The 27,470-nt window shown below is 43.0% G+C and overlaps 2 long non-coding RNA genes across 2 annotated transcripts in view; both read left to right on the forward strand.

Moving 5' to 3' along the window:
• LOC136789689 (uncharacterized) overlaps positions 1-10,202 on the forward strand; it is a 35,132-nt gene extending 24,930 nt beyond the window's left edge. Inside the window, exons 2-3 of the long non-coding RNA XR_010828604.1 lie at positions 6,327-6,480; positions 9,367-10,202. This is a non-coding gene — a long non-coding RNA (uncharacterized lncRNA). The remainder of the gene's footprint in view (positions 1-6,326; positions 6,481-9,366) is intronic.
• LOC136789688 (uncharacterized) overlaps positions 1-27,470 on the forward strand; it is a 291,948-nt gene that overhangs the window by 200,481 nt on the left and 63,997 nt on the right. Inside the window, exons 13-15 of the long non-coding RNA XR_010828602.1 lie at positions 23,048-23,163; positions 24,061-24,130; positions 25,516-25,657. This is a non-coding gene — a long non-coding RNA (uncharacterized lncRNA). The remainder of the gene's footprint in view (positions 1-23,047; positions 23,164-24,060; positions 24,131-25,515; positions 25,658-27,470) is intronic.

Genomic DNA, 27,470 nt, shown 5'->3' on the forward strand with positions numbered 1-27,470 from the left:
TGTCATATTCTGAGAGGGGAATTTACCTGGCTAACTGAAAGGTAGGGGTAAACCACTTTGCAGTGAGATCACATACATGAATGCAAATAGGATTGGAAAACGCTAGGTGTAACCCTTGCATGTCTGCACCATCTGCCTTTTCTGGGCCGTAATCTCCTTTTTGGAGAGGTTGTATCAGCCACTGCTGCTGTCTCTAATAATCACAGCAGTACTGACTGCGCTGCTCGTATTTTCACGCAGCCGTGATCTCCCACTGCAAAAACTGCCTACCTTAGGGCTGCAGCCTTGAAAGCAGACCCACCAGACCCACCTGCAGACCGCTGTGCCAGGAGCTGAGCAGGCGGGGAAGCCAGGGCCAGAAGAGCAGGCACGCATTGCAGAGCCACTGACAGGCTCTGTTTCACAGGTGAACAAACTGAGACAGATGGAGGGAAAGTGAACTGCTCAAATTGCTATGAGTAATGTCAGTGGCAATGCCCAGTCTTCAAAATAGGCCTGGCTTAGGCCAGGTTCTGTGCGACGTGCAATAAACTGGACTGCCACATCCCTGGGCTCCACACTGCTGCCCCAGGGAGATCGCTGCAGGCAGCTGGCACAGCCGACGCTGCGGTTGCACCAGTGTTGGCTCTGATCCGACAGTGCTCCTGGGGGACCTTCCCCTTTCTTTCTCCTGAGGGTGTCTGTGTTGACACTAAAAAACAAAACAAAACAAGACAAAAAAACACCACCACAGTAGCTTATTCTTCATACAATAGGTGCTCTGTCTTAAACTGAAGTAATCCTCTTTGGGTTTTGATCCGGTTTAGCTCAGTCTTCACTTTCTGGGCACATGATACAGTTGGGTGACTGAATGATTTATAGGTACCACCTGGCAGGGGCAGAGACATTGACATTTGAAGAGTCAGTAATGCTGAAACAAAGGCTTTGTTGTTTGCTGATGCTCTGAGAATAGGCACACCTCATGTTTCCCCTCTTCACCTCGTCCCTTTGTTACCATCTCCCAATCCACTCCAGTCTACATTTTCCACTCCTTCCTTCACTCCCTAGATTTTGCTGCCTGGGTTTCCTTGTTGGAAAGTGATGCTCGGGTGCTCTATGCCATGGTTGTGCAGAGATTTCAGTAGACCACGAGCAAAAGTTGAAACGATCACCTTTTTTGCAGTCAGATGTATTACAGTGATGAATCAGGACTCTCGACAACCTCTCCTAACTGGGAGCTCAGGGTGGACTAGCCTGCCCCATTTCTTGACCTCTGAGTAACCCTTTTCTGCCTGACTTCTTTCCATTTCTTTAGATCTAAGCATCTGCTAGACCCCTGTCTCTGACTTGAGAGCATTCTCACCCATGAGCCCTGGTTTGGACTTTGACCTTCCTCGTAATCCTACTGCTTGGCCAGGCCCCAGGCTCGAGGAGACCGGTCAGTGGGCAGTCCACTCTGCAGGGAGAGAGAGGGCTGCGAAGGAGAGATGTGATGGAAATCATCCCAAATAATATTTGCCATTTTTGGCAGCTGTCCTTCCAGAGGAGTGATTTAATTACCCGTGATGTGATGTGTACCCACCCTAGGCCAGCTCTAATCCACCAGTTCTTCTCGTCTTGCAGGAAAAATAATGGGATGGAAAGGAACCAAACAGATGAGCTTGTGTTGGGGCTAGGACTTAGATGGCTCATATGGCTCTTTCATGGCTCATATGGCTATGTCAGACAAACCCGTGATTCATTGACTTGTCTTGTTATTCAGACTTTGCCTAGCTGTCCATCATCCTAGGAACCAGCTGGTTTCCTGAAAGCTAATTCTCCCTGCTGACACTGCCACTTCAACCTAGTATCTTTGGAAATCCTAGGACACTTCTTGCACTGTTTGGTAGGCTTGGACCTGGCCTACATATGCTAGGAGGCCTTGTCACTGCTCTTTGAACAGCATGACCCTCCAGCAGCTATTCGGCTAAAGTATATGAATGCTCTTGGGGATGTGCTTCACTTTTAAAAAGAGAAAGACAGAGAAGAGCAGAAATACACACAGAAAGCTGTCAAATAATGAAAAACAAAGAAGTTTCTAAGGCTCGCTCTCTTTTCAAATTGACTACTTGCCATCCAGTGTTAATGGTGTATTGCTCACGTCTCCAGAAAAGGTAATTAGGAGGAAGGAGTTGCAGGTTTCAGGAGCTAGATGAGTTGGGAAGGATAAATAGCTCCATCCCATAGTAACACTAGTCAGTCAGGCATGTGCTGTGTGTCACTCAGTGGAGGAGTGCTCGCTCCACTGCGCAGCATCTGCGCCAGTGCCAACAGTAGTAGCTTCAGTCCTCTCTTCCTGCCTTGTCTTCCCACCGTGACCTCCCCCTGCACCTTCACCCTTAGTATCAGGCTGCTTCCTGCAGCCTTGGAGAGTCCTTTGCAGGATCCCATCACCAGCCCCATTTGGGGGATACCAGCAAACAGCTGGCTCTGCAGGAATATTCAAAATCTCTTCCAGATGCTTGAAACGTGTGCCTGAAAGCCACAGGCTGAGCAAGAGAGAAGGATGTGATAAATCAGACAGATGTTTTATTTGTCCTTTCTGACCTGTATGAGAGTATCATTATTTGACGCTGTGCTTTCAGAGCATGAGCAGGCCTTGTGTGAGCCTCAACACAGGAGTGAGCATAGCTCAGATACCTGGAAGGACATACGTACTTTGATTTATTGTAGGGGGAGTAACAGAAGAGAATAAAACTACATTTCTCCCATTTATGGAGGGTTTGCTGTGTGTCTGCTGTACATTTTCCTCCCTTGGACAGAGCTGTTGAATGGCTGTCAGTACGCTGGAGGCTTTTAAATATAATAGAAAGCCAACCTAAACTTCCCTCATCTGGTCTGGATAATCTGACTGATCTCACCATTCCTGCCGAACAATGGAAAATTGCCTGAATATTTAAACATGTATTGTTCTTAGGGAAACAAAATGTTCAGCTAGTTTGGTTGCCTTAGCAACATCCACTTCTAAAAATACAAAAGAGACAATCTACAAAATAAGTGAACATGTAGAACAGGCAAGGAGAGAAAATGCTTCTTTCTCCCTGACCCAGAGCAACTGGGTCGTGGGCACGAAGTGCCTTCATTTAAATGTCTGTGAAGGATTTAGGGCATATCTTCACACACTGGTTGCACAAGTTTAATTTTAAGTAGTCTAAAACGTGACTACTGTTAAGCCCATGCAAGCCCCTGTGACATCTCTTTTATACTGGTTCCAAACTGATTTTTGTTGATGGTAAGTTTACAGTGAAATGAGCACAGAAAGCACAGATCCACCAGAAGTAAGCAGCAGGTCACTGGGGTGATTGCTGGGGGCCGGGGGATAGGGGGGCTCAAACTGTTAGAATTAATTAAGAATGAACAAAAGCCAACCTGAGACAGACCTTGAGAAGGAAAGAAAAAGAAACAACAACCAACTCCTTTGTGACATGACACGGAGAGGACCTATGTGTGTTTGGGGAAAGTAATGAGAAGATCATAGGTGTGACCCAAGGACAGCAGGAATAGAACGGAGTAATATTTCGGTTTTCAGTAACTGTGACAATGGAGAACACAGAACAAACACTGTATGTATAGAAAAGGAAATGACTGCATTCGAGATGAAACTAGAACGTAAGCATCTCGATCAGCTCCAGTCCCAGGGACCAGAATATCTCAGAATATTGAGATAGCTGGCATATGAAACGGCAAGTCTTCTAGGGCGGATTTTTAATTAATCTATCAAGTTGGTGGTGGCACTGTCTGACTGCAGAATAACAGATGCAGTACTTCTGTTATCTCTAAGAAAAGGAAGAGTGTAATCTAGGGAACTGCAGACCCACTCTTCTGACCTCCACAGTGCATACAGCCTAAGAGCCAATTTTTAGGAAAGAATGATAAAAAATATGGAAGCAAATGAGCAACAACGCGGTACAGTGCAATATTAGTTTGTTGAAGGCAGAGCATGCCAGAATAACTTGATATCTTTTTCTGATAAGGCAACTGTTTTGGACAGGGAAAATGATAGAGATCTTGTCTGTCCCAGACTACAATAAATTATTTGACACGGTACCATATGCAAAATTAATAGCTAAAATAGAAGTTATGAAAAAATTAGAAGGCAGACAAAAAACTGGCTGATGCAGAGACAGAGGTAGGTTGTACGGAGAAGGAAAGCATCAGGTTGGAAGAATGGAAATCAGAGACTGGCTTTGCTAGTGCATTAGCTTTACTATGCATAAATATATCAGCATTCATAACAACAACACTGTGATGGCTCGGCAGCTGGAAATGCCAGAGAAGCACAAAAGCTTGCACAAGTAATATGTTATATTGTCATCACAGCATGACTGTGAGCCCCAATGTGTTACAAATGTGAAAAGACAAATAGTACCCTACAACGTATCCAGAGAGAGAGGGAAGAATGAATAGTGTTATACAGGGCTCAGGAGACATCTGAACTGAAAAAAATGATGTGCACTTCTTGTCACCTACTTACTAGAAATATGTATTCCCGTGGGAACAGGTGAAGAAAAGGGCTAGCAGATGATACCGGGAACACAGAGACTCCTAGCCTACGTGGAGAAATGAGGAGAGAGTGGCTTTTTCAGCCAGCAAAATGAAGGATGAGAAAGGCTGTATTTCCTCTCTATAAGCGTATCAGGGTGTAAAGATCAGAAGAGAGGAAATCATTAAAGGTGAAGGAAGAGTTTATCCCAAGAACAAATGGGTAAGAACTGACCATAAAGGGATTTAGCTTGGAAATTAGAAGAAAGTTTCTAGCCATCAGAGTAATTAGGTTTGGGAACAGTCTTTAATGGTAGAAGCGAGGAAAGGAGCCCAACTTGCTTTGAGAAGGATTCACTGAAATGAAAGACAGTTTGTGCCGTGGCTGCCTGTAATGGCACTCAGTGACCCAGAATTTTCTAGAGCTATATTTGCTGAACCACGGATCAGTTTTGTGGGACCCATATCCAAGAGGTCATCACTTTGTGTAGATGTAGTCTATGCTTTCAGCCACACCAGTACAGCTCAGGGTGCAAACCAGTGATTCACTGGGAAACACTTGTTGGGGAGAGAGTGACAGCAGGGAAAGGCAAATACTGTTACAGCAGAAGGCCCTTATCCATCCCTAGCACTGAGGAGCACAGGATGACTCCACACTTGCAAACTGGGGATAGAGCCCTGCGATACTGGTGCCAACAGATGAGCCAAAAGATCCTCTTGAAGACCAGTCATGAACCAGGCAGAGAGAAAGAGCCCTGACTCTCCTGATCTGTTCCTGTTTGCTTTCCCCCATGAGCTGTGACTTCGTTGAGGCTGTTCAGATGAAAGCTGTCTTTTTTCTGGGTGTTGTTCGTCCTCTTTTATCGCTTACAAGGTGTTTGCCATTCTGTATTTATGCTCCTCATTTCATTTTGTGACAGTTCCTCTCACAGAAACTTTTTACAGAAGAAGAACTGATGTTAAAGCTGACAAAGTGACTTGCCTAAAGCTGCTCAGAAAGTCTGTGGTAGAACAGATTATCTACCCAATTCCTGCTCCCTGCCTAACCCAAAGCTGTTGTCTCTGCTACCCTCTCCTCCTTGTTTAACTGTCCACTTCCATTTTAGCCTGCCTCTCTCAAGCTCTCTCCTAGCCCTCACTTCTCTCTTCTTGCCAGCTGAAGCCCACAGCTCAGGCGCCGCCCTGCAAGCCACTACGCTTTGGTGTCTCTTGGTTCTCTGTTTGTGCCATCCATTGCTCTCATGGTTGTAGATCACCACAGCAACAGCACAGCGGTGGTAAGGAGGAATGTAAAAACCATCAGTATTGTGGCCGTGGCCATGGCAATATACAACTACCAGCGGGAAGCAGGGCTTTGGGAGACACCCAGACAGATTTCTTGGTTTATACATTGGATGCTAACACAGTAGACTTGACAGATCTTGCTCATCAAGGGTAGAAAAACTCATGCAGTCAGCTCCCAGCTTGTGCTACCTCAGCAGGCAGCTTTTGCCCTGTGTTTTCTCTGCAACAGTGCAGCCTCTTTCTCCCCTGTGACCCCCCATACCAGGCACAGCTGGTGAGCATCATCAGTGATCCCCTGGGGAGCATCTCAGGGGAACAGGTGCCACAGAGCAGGACAGAAACCTGTCGTGCTGTCATGTGAGCCAGTCAACCACATGTACTCCCATCAATATAATGCACAGAGGAGAAACAGAGTTGGCAGAGAAGAAAGCAAAGGCAGCAGATACTGCAGTTGCTATGCAAGGCTGCTGAAATGATATGAAGTGACTATTCTGGGGGTATCTATAATGCAAGGAAACTCACATGTGCCTATGTTTCAACAGGCAGCGTGATCTGCAGCCCATCTCTACATGTGCTTCAGTCTGGAGAAACAGCTAATTATATACCTTCTACACTCTACTGTAATTATTATGTCTCCAGAAACAAAATTTATGTGCTGTCGTGAAAGAGTCTGTTTATGCTACTGCAGCCCTTCAGGTGAGCAGGCTCGTGAGAGGCTGGTGTTTTGAGCAGGGAGATTTTCTCGGAAGTATTTTGACTCTTATGCGTGTAAGTTGTGATAAGAATGGAGATCTTTCTCATCATATGTGTGTCTTTCCAGTCAGGCAGTCTTGTAAGCAACTGTGATATGGTGACCGTAATATCTGAGTATACAGCCAGTTGCAGAGAATCCTGCCTTTCACAATCTTCCTGTTACCATCCCATTTGTATGGATGTGAATTTTGATGCAATTGCAGCAATTGCATACAAGGAAAATGACTTAGTTATGTATAAATGTGGTCAGTGCCATAAGTGTCTGAGAAATTATTAATCATAATGGGCCTGATTTTCAGATGAATCAAGTTAATATTTTTCTCAGAGAAAAGTGTGCAGGGCAAGGTGACTTAAGCTAACATCTTACCCAGCTAACCTTTATCCTGCAGAGAGATTAAAATGGATCCAAAGAAAATGTTATTAAAAGGAGTTCAGGGTTTGCTCTAACTATGCCAGAGGTTTATATTCCTTTAGAGACTGCTGTAATGGCCAGAGATTTGTATGTGCTCTCCTCTGTCTGTTCCTAAATAGCAAGAGAAGCAACAGACATAAAGCTGGGTGTTTCAAGTCAGTGCTTATGAACTCTCGTCCAAAGACCAGAGGTGACTGGTAAGACACTAAAGGTTATCTAGATAATGCTGTAAAAATGCACACTGAAATAAAACTCAGATGCACATTCCTGCTCACAAACAACGACAGGAGAAAGTAAATGATATTTTATTTATATAGATGGGAAAAAATTAAAGGTATGCACAAAAAAATCCTAATTTTTAGTTGATTATAAAGGAAAAGCAGTGAGCTGTGACTTTTCTTTCATAACAACTGGATTGCTAAGAAACATAGCTACCCTCTGTCTCAGTGCAACTCTTGATCGACTTGCTAACTGTTTTGTACCACAGGCTCTCTGACAAGGATCTGTCCCACTCTCTCCCTTTTTTCTCCATCCTCTCTCCCAGCTAAAGAGCTCACACACTACAGTGAAAACCTGGGGGCTCAGATCTCACTGTCTCCACCACCACACTTCAGTCTTAACCCCTAGAGAGTTTTCAATTCTCTTGTTGTCACGACAGTTGAAGGGAAGCCCACTTTGTGCATGAGCTTCTGCTTTGCAAAGCTTCATGCAAAGATTTCTGCTTTTTTTCAGGAGGATTCTTCCCCTCTTCCCTTAGCTCTAGTTCATGATTAGCTGAAGGAATGATGTGGACTCATCCCCTTTCTTCTGAGGCATCACATCCTGCTAATAGCAAGAGATTCTAGCCTCATGGCCCAGTGGTCAAAGGCAATGAACCCATGATGTGATCCTCTCTCTCCTGCATATGTAGTCCTGCTTGGCCTCTTTGATCAGGCTCCCTAGCTGTCACACCCCCTTTCCAATGGTGATTTCCAGCTGTTGGTTTCATGCCACCCCTCCTCTGAACTGTGGTTAAAATAACTGTGGGAGTTCTTTGGCTCTGGGGACTGTCATCATAGGCTTTCATGAGTATCTGGTGACGCGGCAATGCATCACCTTACAGTATGGGGACACAGCATAAGAAAGAGGAAGGGAACAAGCAGGGAACTGAACTCCACCAGAGGTTGTGTCTGCTCTAGGGCACGTTGGCAGGCAGCCACATCACAGAATTGCAAAATCACAGACTGTTTGAGGTTGGAAGAGACCTCTGTAGATCATCTAGTCCAACCCCCTGCTCAAGAAGGCTCACAGAAAGCACATTGCACAGGATCATGTACAGGTGGGTTTTGAAAATCTCCAGAGGAGGAGACTCTACAATCTCTCTGGGCAGCCTGTTCCAGTGCTCTGTCACCCTCACAGTAAAGAAGATTTTCCTCACATGCAGTGGAACTTCCTGTGTTTCAGTTTGTGCCCATTGCTTCTCATCCTATTGTTGAGCACCACCAAAAAGTCTGGCCCTATCCTCTTGACGCCTTCCACTAAAATACTTATATATATTGATAAGATCCCCTCTCAGCCTTCTCTTCTCCATGCTAAACAGGCCCAGCTCTCTCAGCCTTTCCTCATAGGAGAGATGCTCCAGTCCCCTAATCATCTTAGTAGCCAGCCACTGAACTCGCTTCAGTAGTTCCAGGTCTCTCTTGTACTGGGCAGCCCAGAAGTGGACACAGTATGCTAGGTGTGACCTCACCAGGGCTGAGTAGAAGGGCAGGATCACCTCCTAACACTCTTCCAAATGCACCCAAGGATACCATTGGCCTTCTTGGCCACAAGGGCAGTTGGCTCATGGTCAGTTTGTCCTCTAGGACAGCCAAGTCCTTCTCTAAAGAGCTGCTTTCCAGCAGGGCAGCCTCCAGCCTGTACTGGTGCATGGGGTTATTCCTCCCTAGTGCAGGACCCTGCACTTGCCTTTGTTGGCATTCATGAGGTTCCTCTCCACCCAACTTTCCAGCCTGTCCACGTTTCTCTGAATGGCAGCGCAGCTTTCTGGTGTATCTATTGGCCACCCCTCTCAGTTTTGTGTCTTCAGCAAACATGCCAAGGGTGCACTCTGTCCCTTCATCCAGGTCACTGAATAAGTTGAACAAGACTGGATCCAGTACTGACCCCGTCTGTATGTGTTTGTAGTTACACTTGGCTCATCTGTCATGCTCTCCTACACTGCTTTCCATCAGGCAGGAGAATCTGCCAGGATATAAAAGCTAATCTAGGTGGGGAGACCCCAGGATTTTCTCTCTTGTCAACTACAAAACGTACCCAGCTCATCTGTCACCACCTTTTTACGTACAGCTTTGATGGCAATCACTGATTTGTTCCTGAAACTGGAGGTAGATACAAGTAAGACAGTAAAAATGCCTTTACTCTTCTTCCCTTTGTAGGAAGGAAAAGTGCTCATGAACCTGGAGATCCATGTGAGCAAGGCCAGAAGATGAGTGGGGCTCTCTGCTGAAGAAATACAGTTGTGCCCCATTGCTGCTGTTGCCCTCTGACTAGCAGAAAACGTCCTGAGCTCAGGAACATCCCTGCAAACAGACACTGGTTCTTGCTCTTGCTTGTTCTGCACAGCCCCTGCCTGGGACCTGGTAGGAGTGCGAAGCCAAATTTCCATTACATTAGAAGTGTGGATCATGAAATTTGGTCTGGGACAGGCTGGTGACTGTTCTCAGACAGCAAAAAGCTTTGTTTCAAGGTATTTAAAAAACATTTCACAGGGCCATGGGGAGGAGCAGGGGAAACCTTGCTTGTTCAGCTTTTCTGTCTGAAGCCAAAAACTTCCCTAGGGTTTCATAAGTTTTGGATATGGGGTGCATAATGTAACTGGAAGTTTGTACTTTCTGACTAATAAAGGATTTCCTCAGAAAAAAAAAAACATTCTAGGTAGCATTGAAGCACATGGCAGAATATCATGAATATGCTGCAATATTTAGGTTTAAGGTGAAATAAAAACCAAAAAGAGTGGATGAACTCTCATAAAATCTCTCCATTGCCATGGTTTTTAAGATAGCAAGTATCATTTTGTACTTAACATAGAAATTGCCTCCTGCAGAATACCTTATTAAATTGTAGCCAGCAGTGAAACAGCAGATGGGTAGCAAAATGCCACCTTGAGCTCATCACTCTCTGAGGTAATGCACCTTGCTTTAATGCATTAGTTTAGATAAAACACCACATCCACCATGCTCAGACCGTGAACAGAGTTAGTTCTTGCAGGCTTACAAGCACAGCAGATCTCCAAAGCCAAACCCAGACTCTCCTGAAATGAGCTGAAGTTCTGCTCTGTCTTGGATTTCAGGAGAGCCAGGACTTTTTCCCCACATCTGCTTTCATCAGAATAACTTTTTTTTTTTTCTCTCCATGCTGCTCTTTACCCAGCATACATCCCAAACCACCTATCTTATCAGTGCCCTTTTCTCATTTCAATTCTTGGCTGTCTTCCATGAAGAATCACTTAATATGAATTACTACTTTACCATTTTGAAGTTACTTTAGATATCTGTAAGGCCTTCCATAATCTGGCTATGCTATGCCTGCTTAAATTATGCCAGCTTAAACCAAGTCACTGTATTTGTTGCAGTTCCTCTCCCCTGTTGTTCTCCAGTTATTTCCTTACTCCTCCATTACTCCTGTGGCCACATTCTAAGTTCCTGAGAGAAACCCATCTTGAGACACTAAAAACAGCAGGATTACCCCACCAGGAGGCTCCAACCCACAACTGCCTCTCAAGGGCGAGTGCCCCCCCTTAACACCCCAGCTGACATCCCCACCACTGTGTGCACCCATGGAGGCATCCCACCACCCAGCCCTTTGCATTCTTTCCAGAAAATCTGGAGGGGTCATAGCACAGCAGTGGGCACAAGAAAGAGTGCCCTGAAGGTTGGCTTTAAAGCCGTGAACTGATGACGTTGTCAGCACATAGTGTTCATTCCCAAGTCATGAAGTTTATTCTGGGACCACTTGAGAGCTTCAAAGGTCCGTCCTCTTGCCAGGAAAATATCTGTGCTGTTGAGCTCTCTTTCAGATTCTCTCCACATGCCATAAAGGAAATGTTCAGAAACCTAATCTGAGGGGGATCGGGCTGAGAATTCTCCTTGTCTCCATCGACATCATGAGGCACAAAATCTGAGGGTGCCGTAGGAATCAAGAAGCCTTTCTAAAGCAAATCAGCTGTGTCATGTGTCTCCAGCAGGGAGGCAAGCTCTCATGGGCCCTTTTTGCTTCAGACTGCTTGCTGGTACCCTGCACGCTTAGGAAGACGGACAGCCTGATGATAGGACTGCTGCTAGGTAAGCAAATAGGAATGACATGTTTTTCCCTTGGGGTAAGAGTGAAGGATGAAGGATGGTCTTGTGACTGAGGCACTGAGCTGTGACTCAGAAAAATAAAAATTTATGTTCTCATTTCTATTGCTCAATTCTTGAGTGACCTTCACACATCACAACTACTGTTTCAGTTCCTGTCTCTGAACTGGGGAAGGTAATGCTTTCTATTTCCTGTTTGCCCATGTGTAACCTGTATCAGTACTCAACCTTTTGTGTCCAACTGTCCTCCACGGTATGTTTGTATGTCATTTAGCACAGTTGGTTCTTCACTGTGGATAAGCCTTTAGATGCTGTTTTGATATCCCTAGGTAGGAACAGGAGTGGAGCCTTGGGCACGCGTGGACATTGCACTGATGCTGACAAATTCCTTCTTCTGGCCCTGTTCTCACGGTGCGTTTCAACTCAGCAAAAGCTGTCACAGTCTCTTGAGCATTGAACCCCTTGCTCTGATCTGCAAATAACTACCACAGCCTCAAATGGATAAACACCAGATGCTAAGCATTCACTGTCAGATGCTGCATTGTAAGCGAAGGCAGATAGTTAACCTACTTTGGGTACTTCATCTAGGATGTCAAGATGTGTCCTTAGCTCTGCAGACACAGACTTGTGGAGATAAGTCAAACTACTTAATCCTCATGACAAAGGGCTTACGTGCCATGATTTGAAAGGCCACAGAAGTGCCAAATGCCTGACTATTTGGAAGGGAGATGACTGCAGCAAAGGAAGGTCTGTTTTAGCTGTGATACGTAAAATGCCTGTATTGTATGAGGAGAATATGTATCCTGGCAGATGGGTCATTTCCTCCGTGGAATATACTTGTTGGCAGGCTCTTTTCTTGGGCCACACAATCCCAAGCGAAGTCAGCTTTTGAGAATGACTTGTCACCAGAAGGAGCGCAGAGTGAAGCCCTGTATAAATGGACACCAGAAAAAAGTAGTTGAAGGAAGTGATTTTGTAAAATCCTGCTTCAGAATCCAAACCTGGCTTAACTCTTCTGTATTCTACATAGAACGAAAGCTTTGGGATGAGATGAGGTGAATGGCAAGGGAAAAGCTGATGGAGGACAGCAGAGATGGATCTTGTGAAGAAACTAGATTGAAAAAAGGAAAAGGTACAAGAAGGTTTGGGAGAATGGGGTGAAGAAATGACATGGGAAAGTTAGTGAGTGGGTGGGAAAGAAAAGATGAAAAAAAATTGAGAGGAAGTGAAAGGATAAAAGCTTTTCAGTGAGAATGTGGTGATGTATTTCTTGAGCCAGGTATATTTTGGTGCAGGCTTGTGTATTGCCTTGAATGGTATATCTGTGACCATCCTGGTAGATCTTGGTCAAGATTGTCATATACTTTCCTCTTACCTTTTGATCTGGACAGGGAGAAGGATGTTATTAAGGCCTAGGCCTCTTCATTCGAATCCCTGAGTCTCAGAGCAAGATAAAACTAAAAGGTTTTGCAAACATGCTTACAAAGAGTGACTTTTTTTCAATGCCTAGAATTCCTTAAAGTCTTGTCTATGGTTTGAATAATCCCTACAAAGCTATGTGATTTCAGGTCTATCTTGCTGACAGCAAAGGCAGATTTAGGGGATGAGACAGTTTCACAGAGATACCATACTAGGCCCTCAAGGGCAGGGCCTTTTTACATGAGGAAAAAGCTTTACAGGCCCTTCCTTTTATTTTTGCAGGCCAGTTTGAGACTCAGTTCTGACTTAGATATAGGGTGAAACTCTCTTTGCTTCAGCCTTCCTCCCAGACCAGCCAGTCACTGGCTCCTGAAGAGCTAGATGTGGCAGTTGTTGCCAGCTTTTCTTATTTTATTGGGAGTTTCTCAGCAGTCAGAGGTTTTGTGTCTGAGTTATGGGATGATCCAAGGGTCAGCTTTATGTTTATTTTATTACAGTATGTTTCCCCAATGCTTGCTGAGAAGAGCTTTAAAGCATGAAAGTAGAGGTTTAAAAATGAAAGAAAATTAAAAAAGTGCTTGATTAAAAAAAAAAAAATTACATGAATGTCAGCAGCAGCAGATGCCTCACTTGTAAGTTTTTAACAGACTTATTTTTTAAGAGATTGTGACAAAGGAAAATGAGACAGGAAAATGGTGGATGTTACCCAGTGTATTTGTATAATATATTTTCTGCAGTTCCACAGAGTATTTCAAGATAGCTCAGGCAAGCAATGTGTGATACAAACTGTCAGATTAATTTCTTTCAGTTTATTTTCTTCCCAGAAGTTGTTCACTTTGGAACAGAGTGGCCAAAACAAGTGCAAAACTTTGCAAAAGTAATTCACTAATGGAAGTGAAGCTGAGGGCTTCCTAGCTTGGGGAAATCTGCATAAAGACTACATTGTGAAGTTGTCAGACTGGAAAATACCTAGATTGCATTTCCATCAGCACTCCTCCCTCATTTAAACAAGCTTTAAAACATTGTGGTATGCTTGACAGTGTGTCAGAAATTCTTGTGCCCAGCCTTGGCAGTCACCTTTGCCTCTGATTCCTGCATACTCCCCTGGTAACCCACACTATCGCCCTACACATCCAGACATTTTGTTTGACCTTCCAGACAAGCAACAATGCCCAACCCCAATTAAGTATTCCTTAATTTAATCTTCGGCTGTGGTAGCAAAACCAATCAGACCCTAAAATTACTTCCTTGACTAAATAAGCAACTTCTGTTTACTGTTGCTTTTACCACAACATAATTTGTTAATAACCCTTAAGAGCCTTCTCTCTCAAAGCACCCCACTGGCTAGTACAGGCTACACCAGCAAAAGATTATGGAAATAAAATTGCAGAACAATGAACAATCTCGCACATAGCTTGAGTCCCAGCTCTGTATACTGTGCCTAATATATTGAGTCTGTGAATCAAGACAGCATCTAGGAACTCTCACAGCCACATGACAACCAGTAAAGTAATTATGCTCGCTGCATGAGTTTCATATTTCACCCCACAGATAAACCCGCAGTCCCACTGAGCCCATGGGAGCAGCCAGCCTGTGGCTCCTCACCTGCCTGCAACCTGCCAGCAGCCCATGGGCAGTTCTCCTGTTGGGTCTGGGGGCTGCCACTACAGAGAGGGCAGGGGTGGCTTGAGCAAAGAGAGAGGAGTGCAGCCATCCAGGCCTGGAGAGAGGGAGACAGCAACAGCGCCTGGTGGGAATGCAAAAGCAAGCCTCAGTAAAGAGAGGTGTAAAGAAATTGACAGTAGTGGTGTAGGGGTGAAGCTCTTGAAACCCAGAATTGATGATGTCCCACAAATAAGATAAAAGTGGACTCTTTTCCTCATTTCCTTTGTACTTGCGTAGACTCTATATTATGGCAAGACTCTGGCAGTGGATTTGTATGAACGATGTGGCTGTCCTTCACACAAGTAAATCATATCTTGTTCTCAAGCATTTCCGAGTGGTGTTTGTGCAGTTCTGAAGTCTCAAAATCCTACTTGCCCAGCAAAAGTTTTATTTCAGTAATCAAAAGTAAGTGATTCTCCTTGTGGGACAGAAAACCCTCTTCAGGACTGTAAGTGTGTGGAGATTCCAGTGCTGCACAAAATAAATATAATATAATATAATATAATATAATATAATATAATATAATAAAATAAAATAAAATAAAATAAAATAAAATAAAATAAAATAAAATAAAATAAAATAAAATAAAATAAATAAAATAATCACCCACTGCTCAGCTGTAGCTACTTTTGGATTGAACAGCAGCTGTTGGGTTCTGTGTGACACCATAACACACCAAATCAGTTCAAGAAATGGAAGACTGTCAAGCAGGTGCTGTTAGGACTCTCAGGGAGGGAAAGCATACTAGGAATTTTGATTGAGGTACGTCATTTCCTATAGTGACCCTCTAGAAAAGGCATTTTTAAAGATTTGGTCTATTATTGCTTGTACAGTACATCAAAGAGCATCTTCAGAAGTGTAAGAGTTATAGTAAATGGGGTTACATCAGGCTGGCGGCCAGTCACTAATGGGGTTTTCCAGGGCTCCATTTTAGGGCCAGTTCTCTTCAATGTTTTCGTAATTGACTTGGATGCAGGACACAAAGGTATTGTAAGTAAGTCTGTGGATGACACTAAATTGGATGGAGCCATGGACTCCCTATAGGGTAGAGAGGCCTTGCAGAGAACTCTTGACAAATTAGAGGGTGAGGCAATTACAACTGCATGAAGTTTAACAAGAGCAAGTGCTGGATTCTGCACCTGGGACAGGGCAACCCTTGATATATGTACAGACCAGGGGAAGAGTTTGTTCAGCCTAGAGAATTTTGGTTTGTTCAGCCCAGAGCAGAGGAGGCTGAGGGGAGGCCTCATGGCGGCCTGCAGCTCCCTCACGAGGGGAGCGGAGGGGCAGGCGCTGAGCTCTGCTCTCTGGGGTCAGCGACAGGACCCGAGGGAACGGCATGGAGCTGGGACAGGGGAGGGTCAGGCTGGGTGTTAGGGAAAGGGTCTGCACCCAGAGGGTGGTCGGGCACTGGAACAGGTTCCCCAAGTAAGTAGTCACGGCACTGAGCCTGCCAGAGTCCAAGAAGTGTTTGGATAACGCTCTCAGACACATGGTCTGATTTTTGGGTGGTCCTGTTCGGAGACAGGAGTTGGACTCAATGATCCTTGTGGGTCCCTTCAAACTCAGGATATTCTGTGGTTATATGATGACTGTGTGATACCATGTAGAGGTATTGGTTCAACCCTTGAGCAAGGTTTCTTTAATGTCTCTCATCCAAGTAGTGACAGGAGTAACGCCTGTCAGAGAGGACTGATAAGGTGAGACCACAGAAAAGAGGAATAAATAAGTATTATTTAAAGTCAGTGAGAGAATAACTAAACACAGCATGCTGAGCTCATTATTTCTAAAAATTTGTTATTAACTTAGTCAGAGAAACCAGTCACCAGGCAGGAAACAGCTCGTAAGCTGAGGATCTCTAGAAAGAGAAACATGGCATAAAAGTGGTTTGTAACTAATTAAACTGAAAAAAAAATACATTTTTTTTTTGAATTTAAGGTTCTTTCCTTACTAGCAGGAAAAAACAGAGAGAATGCTGTGGTAACTTGCAACTGCTGGTGTGACTAAGGTAATTAAAGAGGCCCATATGGATTTCAGACCACCCACCCACCCCAACCCTTAGTCAAGTCAAAACAAAGCATTATTTTTTTGAAGAGCTGCAGCTATGGAAAAATATAGGCCTTTAAAAAGCTTGTTATTAGACACTGCCAAGATCATTTTTGATAAGTATTTCTGTTAATTTGGCAATATAAATAAAACACCAAGGATTTTTATTACAGTACATAAGGCAAGGTGGAAGATCTTTGGCAGGTGTTCCCCTTCAGGGCTTGTCTCTCAGGCGTAGGAGATGCAGGTGGAAAGGCATGGTGACATATTCTCAGGGTTGCCAATTTTCACACATTCATCTCAGTAAGCCAGAACCTCCTCTCTGTGATGTGGTAAAGCAGGATTAATTCCATAGAAATAGATGGTATAGAGCCAGCATGAGTTCACCATCGGAATGTGAAGTCACAAGCTCCTCTGTGTAGAGTAGCAAGGGACACCTTGTGAGGTGAGCCACAGATGAGCAAAAAAATCCATGGTCCTCAGCATTACACTGTGAAATTTTCCAATTCAATTGATTTAAGAGCCTAATTGCCATTTACATGCAAAATGAAGCTCCTGAGTAATTTGTGCCGTTCCCACAGTCAGGAGTTCTGCAGCTATTAGATTCCTTGGTTTGCATGTGGTATTTTTATATCACCAAAAATTGTATATCCCCAAATGTGGTTTGTTGGCTGAAGTCAAAATGCCCAGTAGACAGTCAGCTAGTGCTGCCCTCAGGGCTTGACACTGTGCTCTGTGTGACCTCTCTGCAGAGCATTTCTGGAGGCTGTTGCAGCACTCAAAACTGTGGGACTGCCAGGGCAAATTGCTATGCCCCTATCCTCCTATTAAGCATCTTCTACGTCTTCTAATGTTTTAGCTTCCTTGGAACAACACTGTTTCTTGTGTCCTCCCTCCAGATGATAATGTTCTTAGTTCTAATGTGCAAATGGATCATGCAGCCTGAAGAGACCAGATATTGTTTTCAGGAAAATGCCACTGCCCAGTGGTTGTCTCTCAGAAGGAGGAGGGAGAGGACAAGTCCTTTGGGGGTTTGCTTCAATATGGCATGCAGCACCTTTGTTTTTCTGCCTCTGGAGGCTCCAGTGCACCTCTGTCCTCACACCTCTGGTGGGGCAGCTCATCCTTTTCCCTTATGCCCTTATGGGTTTCCTTTCTCCTTAGCCAGAAACTTTTGGATAGGATGATCTCTGAGAGTCTACATCACATTTGGTCGTCATTTCAAGTTCAGGTCTGTCAAAACTAGGTGGAGAGGTTTTGCATATCACGGACACATTAGAAGAGTATCATAGCTAAAAAAGAAAGAGAGAATAGAAGCATAGTTAGGTTTATACCAGTAGTTAATATGAAAAGTGTGGGGCTTTTTGATCCGTAAGTATTTTCTGTAACTTGTTGAGGAGATGCACAGATATGTTCTTCTGTCTTTGGAATTGCTCATTTTGACATTCTCCTTGTGGTCCTTACTGACAGTTTGTAACAGTAAAGTAGAGAGGATCGATAAGGTGAGTCTCAGCATAAAAGTAAAGGAAAGCGGTAGTAACTGCTGCTCTGGTCACTATGGAGAGAAGTAGCTGTAGCTCACACATCTGCCCTATAGCTAAAGAAGAGCTAGAGGGAGAAGATGCTCCTGAGCTCATCCCAATCCTTCTGCCACCCACCTGCTTTCAGCATTTGTCTCAGCTGAGCTCCTCCCCAAGGCTGTGGAAAGGACTCCTTAGCAGATGGAGACAGCAGAAGTGCCATTGCAAGGCTGGGGTTAAAGGATCAGTGCACAAGGGATCAGTTTTGAGCCATTGGGACTGGATTAATTGACTGCCTGTTCCAAAATAATTGATAGCATTGCAAATCAGCATCATCCTCTCTCTGCTGAGAGGAGATTAACACCCACCACAGGTAATCAGGTCTTTGAAACTTGATGTGATGTGTTCCTGCTGCTCACCACAGAGAAAACACAAGTCTGTAAGAGAGTTGTGGCAGGGCACAGTTTTGGATCTTTTTTGCTAAGAGATGTTATTAAGAGTGGAGCTTTTTAGTTCTGTCCTTTAACATGCATGTGAGATGCTCAGAGATGGATATTAAGACACAGATAATGACTCAGGAATATCAGGCAGGCAGGCAGAGCAGGCTCTTCAGTGCAATCGCAGAGGGAGAGAGAAAGAATAGCTGCAAGTACATTTCAAGGTCAGCTTTATGAAAGAGAAACAAAAGCCTGTAGACTTTGAAGGCTGTTGGCTTCTGGGTGGAACCGGTGCCTGCTTTTATGAAGCAGGACTGCCAGAAAAAATCCTGCATATTGTGACAATATTTCAGGGCAGCAAGTTTTGGGAAGCTCTCCAATACTGTGACAAACCAAATCTCAAGAACTGTGACAGATGAATCTCAGAGGGTTTGAAATTGTGAGATTTGTCTACACAGAGAAGTTGCAGTGGCTTTAAATATCCTGATGGAGTTAAAACTCTGCGCTCTCCTTTACAGTGAATGAATGTTGTATTTGTATAAAAGTGTATTATGCCAATATAACCATTTCTGTATGTGAAAAAAGAGACACATTCCTGACTAAAATAGTTATGCCTGTAGAAAGATTGGATTGGAATTACTTAAGCAGAATATGTGGATCATACCAAACCAATCCAAAAGACTGCACCACGGTCAACTGAGAGATGGTTTATACCTTTTTTATCCTTGACTAAAACTAGATTTGAGACTAGAGTAAAGATGCTCTACCTCCTCCTAGCTTCTGCTACAGCTTCTAGCTTTAAGGGGCTGGACAAAACTGGCCTGGGAGAGAGATCATATCCTAATTTTTCCATCTCCATGGCTGTGGAATTTGTCATAGGCAACTAGATATATAGTAACTTTGATAATTCATAGAAGTGGATTTCATTATGTTGAAAATTACCTAGATAAACTTAGCATTTCTGTTTGAGTTCTGTGGCTTATCATGCAAGCTCATTCTGGATTTTCTCACATCTTATGAGCTAAAACAACTTTTATGGGGATTACTTTCTACAGGTATATAACTTTCTGTAGGTTTCTATGTATTAGACAGTTACATGGGAGCAGAAGCTTAGGCTTGAGTTGGACTCCAGTGAATTATAAACTGGTAGGGGAGTATCAGCAAAGTCCGAGCATAGCCTAAATTGACTTCATTTGCTTCATTCCAGATATAATTCAGAAAACATTATTCTAGGCAGCAGCAACAACAAGGGACTTCCACATGCAATCATCTAGGGTGCTGGGGAGAATATCGCCTACAAATAGATGTCACAGAGTTAGCTGTCCTGGAAAAGAACAGTGCTGCTCAAGGACCTAGAAGAAGAGGGGGGGAAAAATCAGATGAGTGTCTTGCTGAGTGACTGAATCCTGCTTTATGAGTAGATGGGATTGAGGTTTCCAAAAAGATAATACATCTGGCACAGTTGCTGGTATTCTGAAATTTTTGACTTTGAGCTTTGACTGACTGACTGCCAGTTTCCTTGTCTGGTTAACAGATGAACAAAGAGTTTCAGTGTTGTTTCTCTCTGATGTTTCTTTACCTTTTGTAAAACCCCAAATTACATAAAGTCACTGAATATTCACTAAATTTTATCTTCCTTAAGCCTATATTACTTTAGCAAAGTTGCAGTCAGTTTACAGCAATGCTACAAAGTTAATCCAAAATCTCTCCACTAGCCTGTATAACTTAAAAGGATGTTATGTATTAACAGGAGTGCAGAAGCCAATGATTGTACATTATTCTAGCTTTATATTGAATAACAAGTGTCTCTGTAGCTTAGTAACCTGCATGCAGGAAAAGGAATATAACTGAATTCTCCCACAGGTGTGCTGTGTTTGTAACATCTGTGCTTCAGTTTCTTCTTTGTAATAAGAACAAGACAAGACCTGCTCCTGTCAAGTGCTTACAGCTTTCTGAATGATGGACAGCTGCTATAATTGTTAAGGCTAACAGCACCTCTCTTGCTTGCACTAGGAAAATGGAAGTCCACAAAACAAGCAGCTCATCATGTGAAATATTTATGCAGTAATCCCAATAAAAGCCCCTACCCCATCTACAAAACTACAGTGAAGCAAAATACATTTTCTGTAGCTTAGAATGACTGTGAAGGGCTTCCTAATTGATGCATGTGAATTTCAACTTACCTTCTTATTTCTCTTTACTGTATCTTCACTCTTTGGAGAGCAGGTCAGTCCTCCTAGAGCAATGAATTTAGAACATATTGTTTGCAATGCATAAATCCAGGATCCATTGTAGAAAATGAGTTCCAATGTCAGTGATGATGCTCTTAAAATGCCTTTCCCGTGGCATCTTCTTACTCAAGCTTACTCTGATTTTTGAGTAATTTAGGAGAGTAGAACAGCAGAACTACACAGATCAAAATCTTAACATATTTCTTGGGCTACTCTGTGTTACAGTGGATGCTTAACAATCTGAATTAGGGATGAAAAGGGAAGGAAGATACGATAATGTGTTAGTCCAGCATTCAGAGACCTGCAGTCAGTTCTTAGCTGCCATGGATGTCTCTCCATTCCTCATCTGTAACAAAACACATTTAACAGCTGCAGCCTTTCCCTTTGGGAAGTCTTATGAAAGGGTAACTTGATGTTTATCAGCATCAGTTAAATGTCTAGGTACCATACAGCTGTGTAAGCCAATAATGTAAGCAGGCAGAGCATTGTGTTGGAACAAACCATTTTTTTTCATGTGTCATATATTGACCAGAAGACTTTCGATTACAGGTATAAAGCAAATGCTACCTAAATTCTCATGACATAACTTTTAATTTGAAAAAGAAGCTGAAAACATGTATATTATATTTGTAATTTACAATTCTGTCAGCAATAACTGTGAGATGAAGTTTGATGGACTTCTGAAACCTTTGAACAACTTATCAGCTATCTTTTAGGTTCTTTGTCTTTCCTCTTCACAGTAAGCATTTTCCTGTCTAGTTAGACCACTAAAGGAGGCAGGTATGATCATGTGTGTTCAGGTGTTTATATGTGTTGGGTTGCATTTTATGGCTTAGTAAATAATCAAGAGTCTTACAAACTATGTGTCTTGGAAATCATGAAATAGTGTGTGATTTTAGCACCTTCTGTAGCCTCAGTCCTTTCAGGTTCCTGCTCAAGCCAGAGAGTGAGTCAGATGTGCCTTCTGTGCCTTGCACACTGAATACAGCATCAGGACATGGTGAAGAAGTGGTGTGAAAGTGTTGCCCAGACCCACAAGGGGACAGAAGATTCCTCCAGATGTCTCTGCCCCTCTCCAGTCTGCTGTAGGAAAACACAAAGCATTAGACTTAAGGATATGTTTCTCACTTTGAGCTTTTAGGAACCTGATGAAATTGTAGCTGCCTTTGTCTCTTCTTCCCTGAAGCCTCATCTAGCCTTAGCTGAGATAGCAAAGAATGCTTTCTTCATTGGGAAGATATAGAGGGAAGGCGACAAGTGGTAAAATAAACTTATCTTTAAAATCTAGTTGGAGCTGATGATACAGTAAATTCAGCTGCTTGGTTGCTGCCTTGCAATTGCCATTTTTTTCTGGCATTACCCACTAATGTAGCTGAAAGGCTAACTACTTAAGTCATTGAATGACTTCTGATTATTCTTTCCTCTGTTTTATACCCACTATATACTTTCATAACATGGACTGTCATTACAGTGAAGGCAAATTTTCTGTCCTTTTGCTAGGGACTAAATATATCAGAAAATAAAGCCACAAAATATTTATAGTATCACTTGCAGTGTATCTGAGTATACCTAGAATCTAAAAATACCTATTTTAATTAGTGACCTCTTGGGGGTGAGCTGGTCGCTCCATTTTTAGTTACAAGATATTGGAGGAGGTGGAACTCCAGGACAGTTTCAGGGCAATAATGTAGCACGGAGTTTTGGTAGCATAGTTACTTGCCCAGCAGAGGAGTTGGGAAAGTTTGTGATTGTGCTGTTGAACATTGCAGCGTGCTTGTGCCATGACTACAATGTGACCGAGACATCTTTAAAGTCACAGTGTTCTGTGTTAAAAATCCCATTGATGACTTAAGTGATTATAACACGGGGGAATAAGAAGTGCTAGAGCCCACCATTGTGGGAATGCAATTACATACTAAATTCCTGAATAGAGATACACTTGATAGAAGGTATTGGTTGATGGGATACTATTTACATGGAACTTGTCCCGTAAGGAATAATTGCCAGTTAATCAGTGATATCAGTTATTTGTTTTTACATAGTTATATTAGGGAATTCACCTTTGAGTTCTGTTTATGTGTTGGAATAAATGTGAGCATACTTCTAAACAGAAAGGCAAAATAAAAATACTGTGTTAAATCATTTACCAAATTTATAGTCTGTCATATCTTGCTGCCTGTCCAGCCATGTTGGGCAGGGTTAATATTGCTGTGGAAAACTGAATCAAAGATTGTCTGATTTACTAGATCTCAATCTTAACCAATATTATGTTACATTAATGGGAGGATGGAGGTGGAAGCATTTATTATACACAATGCAATAAAACAGTAAATGTAATTGAGAAATGACTGTGTCTTGTTATATTTACTTTTGTTGTCCTGAAATAGTAATAGTAGTAGAGTATTTCCTCGAGCCTCCCTTTACTTATATCTCTTATCTCTAGGCACATGCAGATGTCATTGCAGGATAGCTGGGGAAGGGGCTCAGTTGCCACCAGGAGTACCAGTCTGTATGCATATTCTGACCCTACAGTAATTTCTGCTCCCTTTTCACTGAAGTGTAAGCTGCTTCAAGCTTTTCTGTTTTTTGTTGTTGTTGTTGTTGTTGTTTTGTTGGTTTTTTTTTTTTTCTGCTGAATAAAAGCATGTGAGTGCAACAGCAGATACTACTCATTCCTGTGCTTGCACAGTAATAGTGCTACACTGACTTTGGAAGAGCAATGCCGGGTCCTGAGTGTAAACCAGACCAGACCAGCATCCATGGGCTGGAGTTTTCAATGGGGCACAGAGGAGTGAGGACGGTACCCACTACCTCATGAAGCTCCCTTAGACCTTTGTGAAAGTACCATGTGTTGTGCTTATCTCTGTGTTCCTAGTTAATAGCTCTGGATGGTTTAATAACAGTGAAGTTAGGGCTCCATACTGTGATTAGTACGATATGCTGTTCATGTGCAATCGGTGTTGGATAGCTGTGCTATTCAAGGACACCCATAGCTTTCAGCAGTAGTTATGTTAGATGGAGAACTTGAGCTAACTTTGCTGAAAACAATGAGAATCTTTCCCATGACTCTGATTTGAAGTTAGATAGAGCCATATTTTGGTATGAAATTTATGCATACCTCATAGAAAGTGTCGCTGAAGGACAGTGTTGAAACACAATGTTGGAGGAAGGTTTAAGAGAAACTTGTACAGCTGTGGTCAGAGTTACACTTGAGACTGTTCTCATGGATGTACAAGCTGGCCTCTACTGACTCCATTTGCAGCAGGACCTCTCCTTTATCTAAGGGAGGTGGTATTTTTGGTGGTCTGTCCTTTCAGCTGCCCTTCCTCACCAGCTATTGTCAAATGCATCGAGTTATTATATGACTGCTGCATTTATTATGCTGTTATATGACTATGGATTTATAGAGATGAAAAGTCCAATAGGTCTGAAATGATTTCTCTTTCTCAATGGCAGGAGCTGTGGCGGCAGCAGCAGGTATATGCTAAGAATATCTCTGGAGGAGACAGCAAGAGCAAGGATACATGTAGGTATCACTTTGCACACAGATACTCTTCTCCCAAGGGAATTGAGGAAGTAAGCCAATTAAGCTGGAAAAATGCAGCTTTAGTTGAAAATCTTTGATTCTGCAAAGGTTTAACCAAACCTCTGGGTTTGGCGGGAGATTCATTTTAAGAAAAGAACAGCTTAAAAATTCCCTTTATTTGTCAGCTGTCAGTCAGAATCCCAGTCTGCTGCCCCAGTGGTAAACATTTGCCTCCACACTGTGTGTGTCTGTCTCTGTGTCCCCAGCCCTTTTCAGCCAGCAGGAACTAACACTGAGGAGTCAACATGTCTTTATTACTGAGAAGTCACACTATCTGTGTTCAGATATTGCTGCTGTTATCTTGAAAATCTGGCTGTGTAGTGCTGAGACCCAGAAACATTCATAAAACTGTTTGACTTCCCAGGTCTGCTGCTGAAGCCTGATCATTTGGTTGTAGTTGGTGGTAGCTTCACAGAAGATACACCAGCAAGACTAGCACAAATAGCACTCTAAAAAAAAGTCAGCTACTCAGGTGAGCAGAAAGAGCTGCTATGGGGTATTTATTTTAGGTTAGAAAGTGCCCTTGAAAGTAAAAGCTTCTAGTTAGTCCCAGAATAGGTACAGCAGTGGTAACAGATTCTACCAATGTGTTCAAGCTCTGACCATAAGGCAGTCTCTGTGTCACGGCTTCTGTCCTTGAATTCATACCTACAGGTTGCATTGATGTGGATTTTACAGATAGCTTTCCACCAAGAGCTGGATAAGAATGTTAACTTGCTCTGCACAGACTTCTAAATGCCTGTTGAAATTATAATAGGTTTTGGCCACATTACCTTGGGCTGGTTTATAGGCAAAAGCATGGTAGGTTCCATTTGCGTGTATTAGAAGAGCTGGTAAGAGAGATGGGTATAAGATAGTAATTTTTGTAGATAATTCACTTATTTAGGCTATATAAATGTCCAAAGAAGAAGAAGCTTCAAGAGGATAGTGAATGGGCAGTAGGCTGACAGATCTGTGTTGATATGCATGTTTATTACTACATACTGGAGAGCTAAAGGCAGGTAAGGAGTATTAATACATCTCATGTGAGTTAAATACAGCCACAGAGCTAAGGCGCTTAACACCACTGACTGCCTAATGGTGTTTCATTAGCACCATGCTTTTGAAATAAGTTCTACCTTCTATGGATGACAGGACAAATTTACACCATTTCTTGTATTTTGCTCAGAGACTGGCCTCTTGTAGAGAAAGGACAATGCAGTAGATGAATCTTGCATGAACTGATCACCACAAAAGACTATCAAAGATAAAGGGTTCTGTAGTCCATTACCATTCTTCTGAATCTTTCATGTTATTAATCTCATTATAATGCCTCTTTTCAACAGGAAGCTATCAAATGGATCCCAAGAATGTGGACATTCTGACCCAGCTCATTCAGATTCACTTATCTCACAATAAAAAGCCTACCTGGAATACACCAGCTGTACAGAAGAAGATAAATAGTTCAGATGTCTATTTGGAACCACTGTAAGTAGATCTTTTCTCTCCAGTAATGTAATTTTATCTTGCTGTATCTAATTGCAGGTAATTGTTGACTCTAACTATGAGGTTGCTCTGTTTTCTGCTTTAATAATGTCTCTAAAGCCTGAAGCTATGAGAAGAATCAAGATTATTTAAAATTGTTTCTTAATGCTTTCAGGGATTTCAGTAGCTCAGAACTATAGTATCTTCTTTTAAGGAAAAGAAGTTCTGAAACCTCCTGTAAGATGAGAAAGTTCATGAATCGGTTCAGTAGTCAACCCTGACATGTGAGACAGAGACTAAACTAGCCAAGTGTTCTCCTAACCAGATCACACCCAGAAGCCATTTCTGATACTCCTAAAATGTAGAGATGTGATATGACGCTTCTGTTTCTGTGATACTTCACTGATTTACATGTGATTTTCATAAGAATATCTGTTTGGGGCAGCAGAATAACTAGTTGCTGTGCACTGTTAAAGCATATCGGTGGCCTTATATTCATGGCCAGTGTAACACCTGGAATTTGACTTGGGACGATCCTTTCCAACCACAGTCCTCCCATGCTTGAGTAAGAGTTGCCTCTCCATTCAGCTGTAGGTGTCTGTTCCATTTGTAGCTATCCCTGTCTTTTAAATTCTTCAGCAAATTTGATCCCTGCACTAGAGGGCAGTCAGAGTCAGCTGCACCAGCTGGTAGGTACATTACAGGAGCCCCAGGAAAAGTGGAAAATCTGTGAGCCGAAGGGGCTCCCAAGTCTCAGGACGTGCCTTTTGGTCTTTCATCCTCTTAGTATTAGCCATTTGCAAGGGCCAGAAATGAGCAGCACACACACTGTTGTTTCTAATCATGAATGAGAAACTGAAGTGTAGTGGCTGGATCCCTCTCCTGAAGGCATTTATGCAAATCAGTCCCTCTTCCTTGGCTGTTCTTAAACCCAACTTGGCATGTATTGGGTATTTTTTGGGCCCGCCTCATAAATTTTGTATGTAGTTAAACCAGAATGAAAATAACTGGATAGTAATGAAATGCTATAAAAATCGATGGATGACATTGTTCCAGTGGGACAGGATTTGGACGGTGATCATTGATTTCAACAGATCATGGCAGATCTACATGGCTGGGTTTGTCAAGAAATTCAAGGGTGATATATCTACATAGTCTTTATACCACTGTACAAACCATCGAAACATTTCTGGCTCCTCCAAAGCTTTGTGCTATTCACAGATCCAATTTGCTCCACATCATATTCCTGAATGGCAAAATTCACTTGTTTGGAGGGTCCTGCAACATTTCAAGTCCCGTTTGAATTGTAAGACACTGAGAGTATCCATTCCCTTACTTGCTTTCTCCCTGGGCTGGATGAATGTGTCTGGCTTCTGGCTGCAGGTTGGTAGGGACCCTTGGGCTGTGCCCTGTGGTGTGTGGCATGCAAGGGCATGGTAAATCCTTTTAGACAGAGAGCGGGCTCCCATGGGACAGGACTCCCACGAGATAGAGTTTCCATGAGATTTGGAAAGGAAAGCCATCATGACTGGAAGCATATGTGAAACACAAAGCAGAACAGAAGATGGGCTTTGATGGCAATAGGTCTGGGACACCAGCTAGCCATTTTATTTAGGAGAAAGGAATTTTTCTCCTTCACAGCTAGCACTGCATTGTCTGTGGCGGTATGAGTTTGCCTCTTGAGAAGTAGGCATTGCCTGCTGCCTTGGACAAGATACTAGACATCGTGGTTGCTAATGCCAGCCTGGCCTTACAGACCTTGCAGCATGTTGAAGGGAGAACCCTGGCAGCCACCTGCTTGGAAATTCCTGCCCTC

The sequence above is a fragment of the Anser cygnoides genome, chromosome 1 (genome assembly GCF_040182565.1).
Source record: "Anser cygnoides isolate HZ-2024a breed goose chromosome 1, Taihu_goose_T2T_genome, whole genome shotgun sequence".
NCBI classification, from domain to species: Eukaryota; Metazoa; Chordata; class Aves; order Anseriformes; family Anatidae; genus Anser; species Anser cygnoides.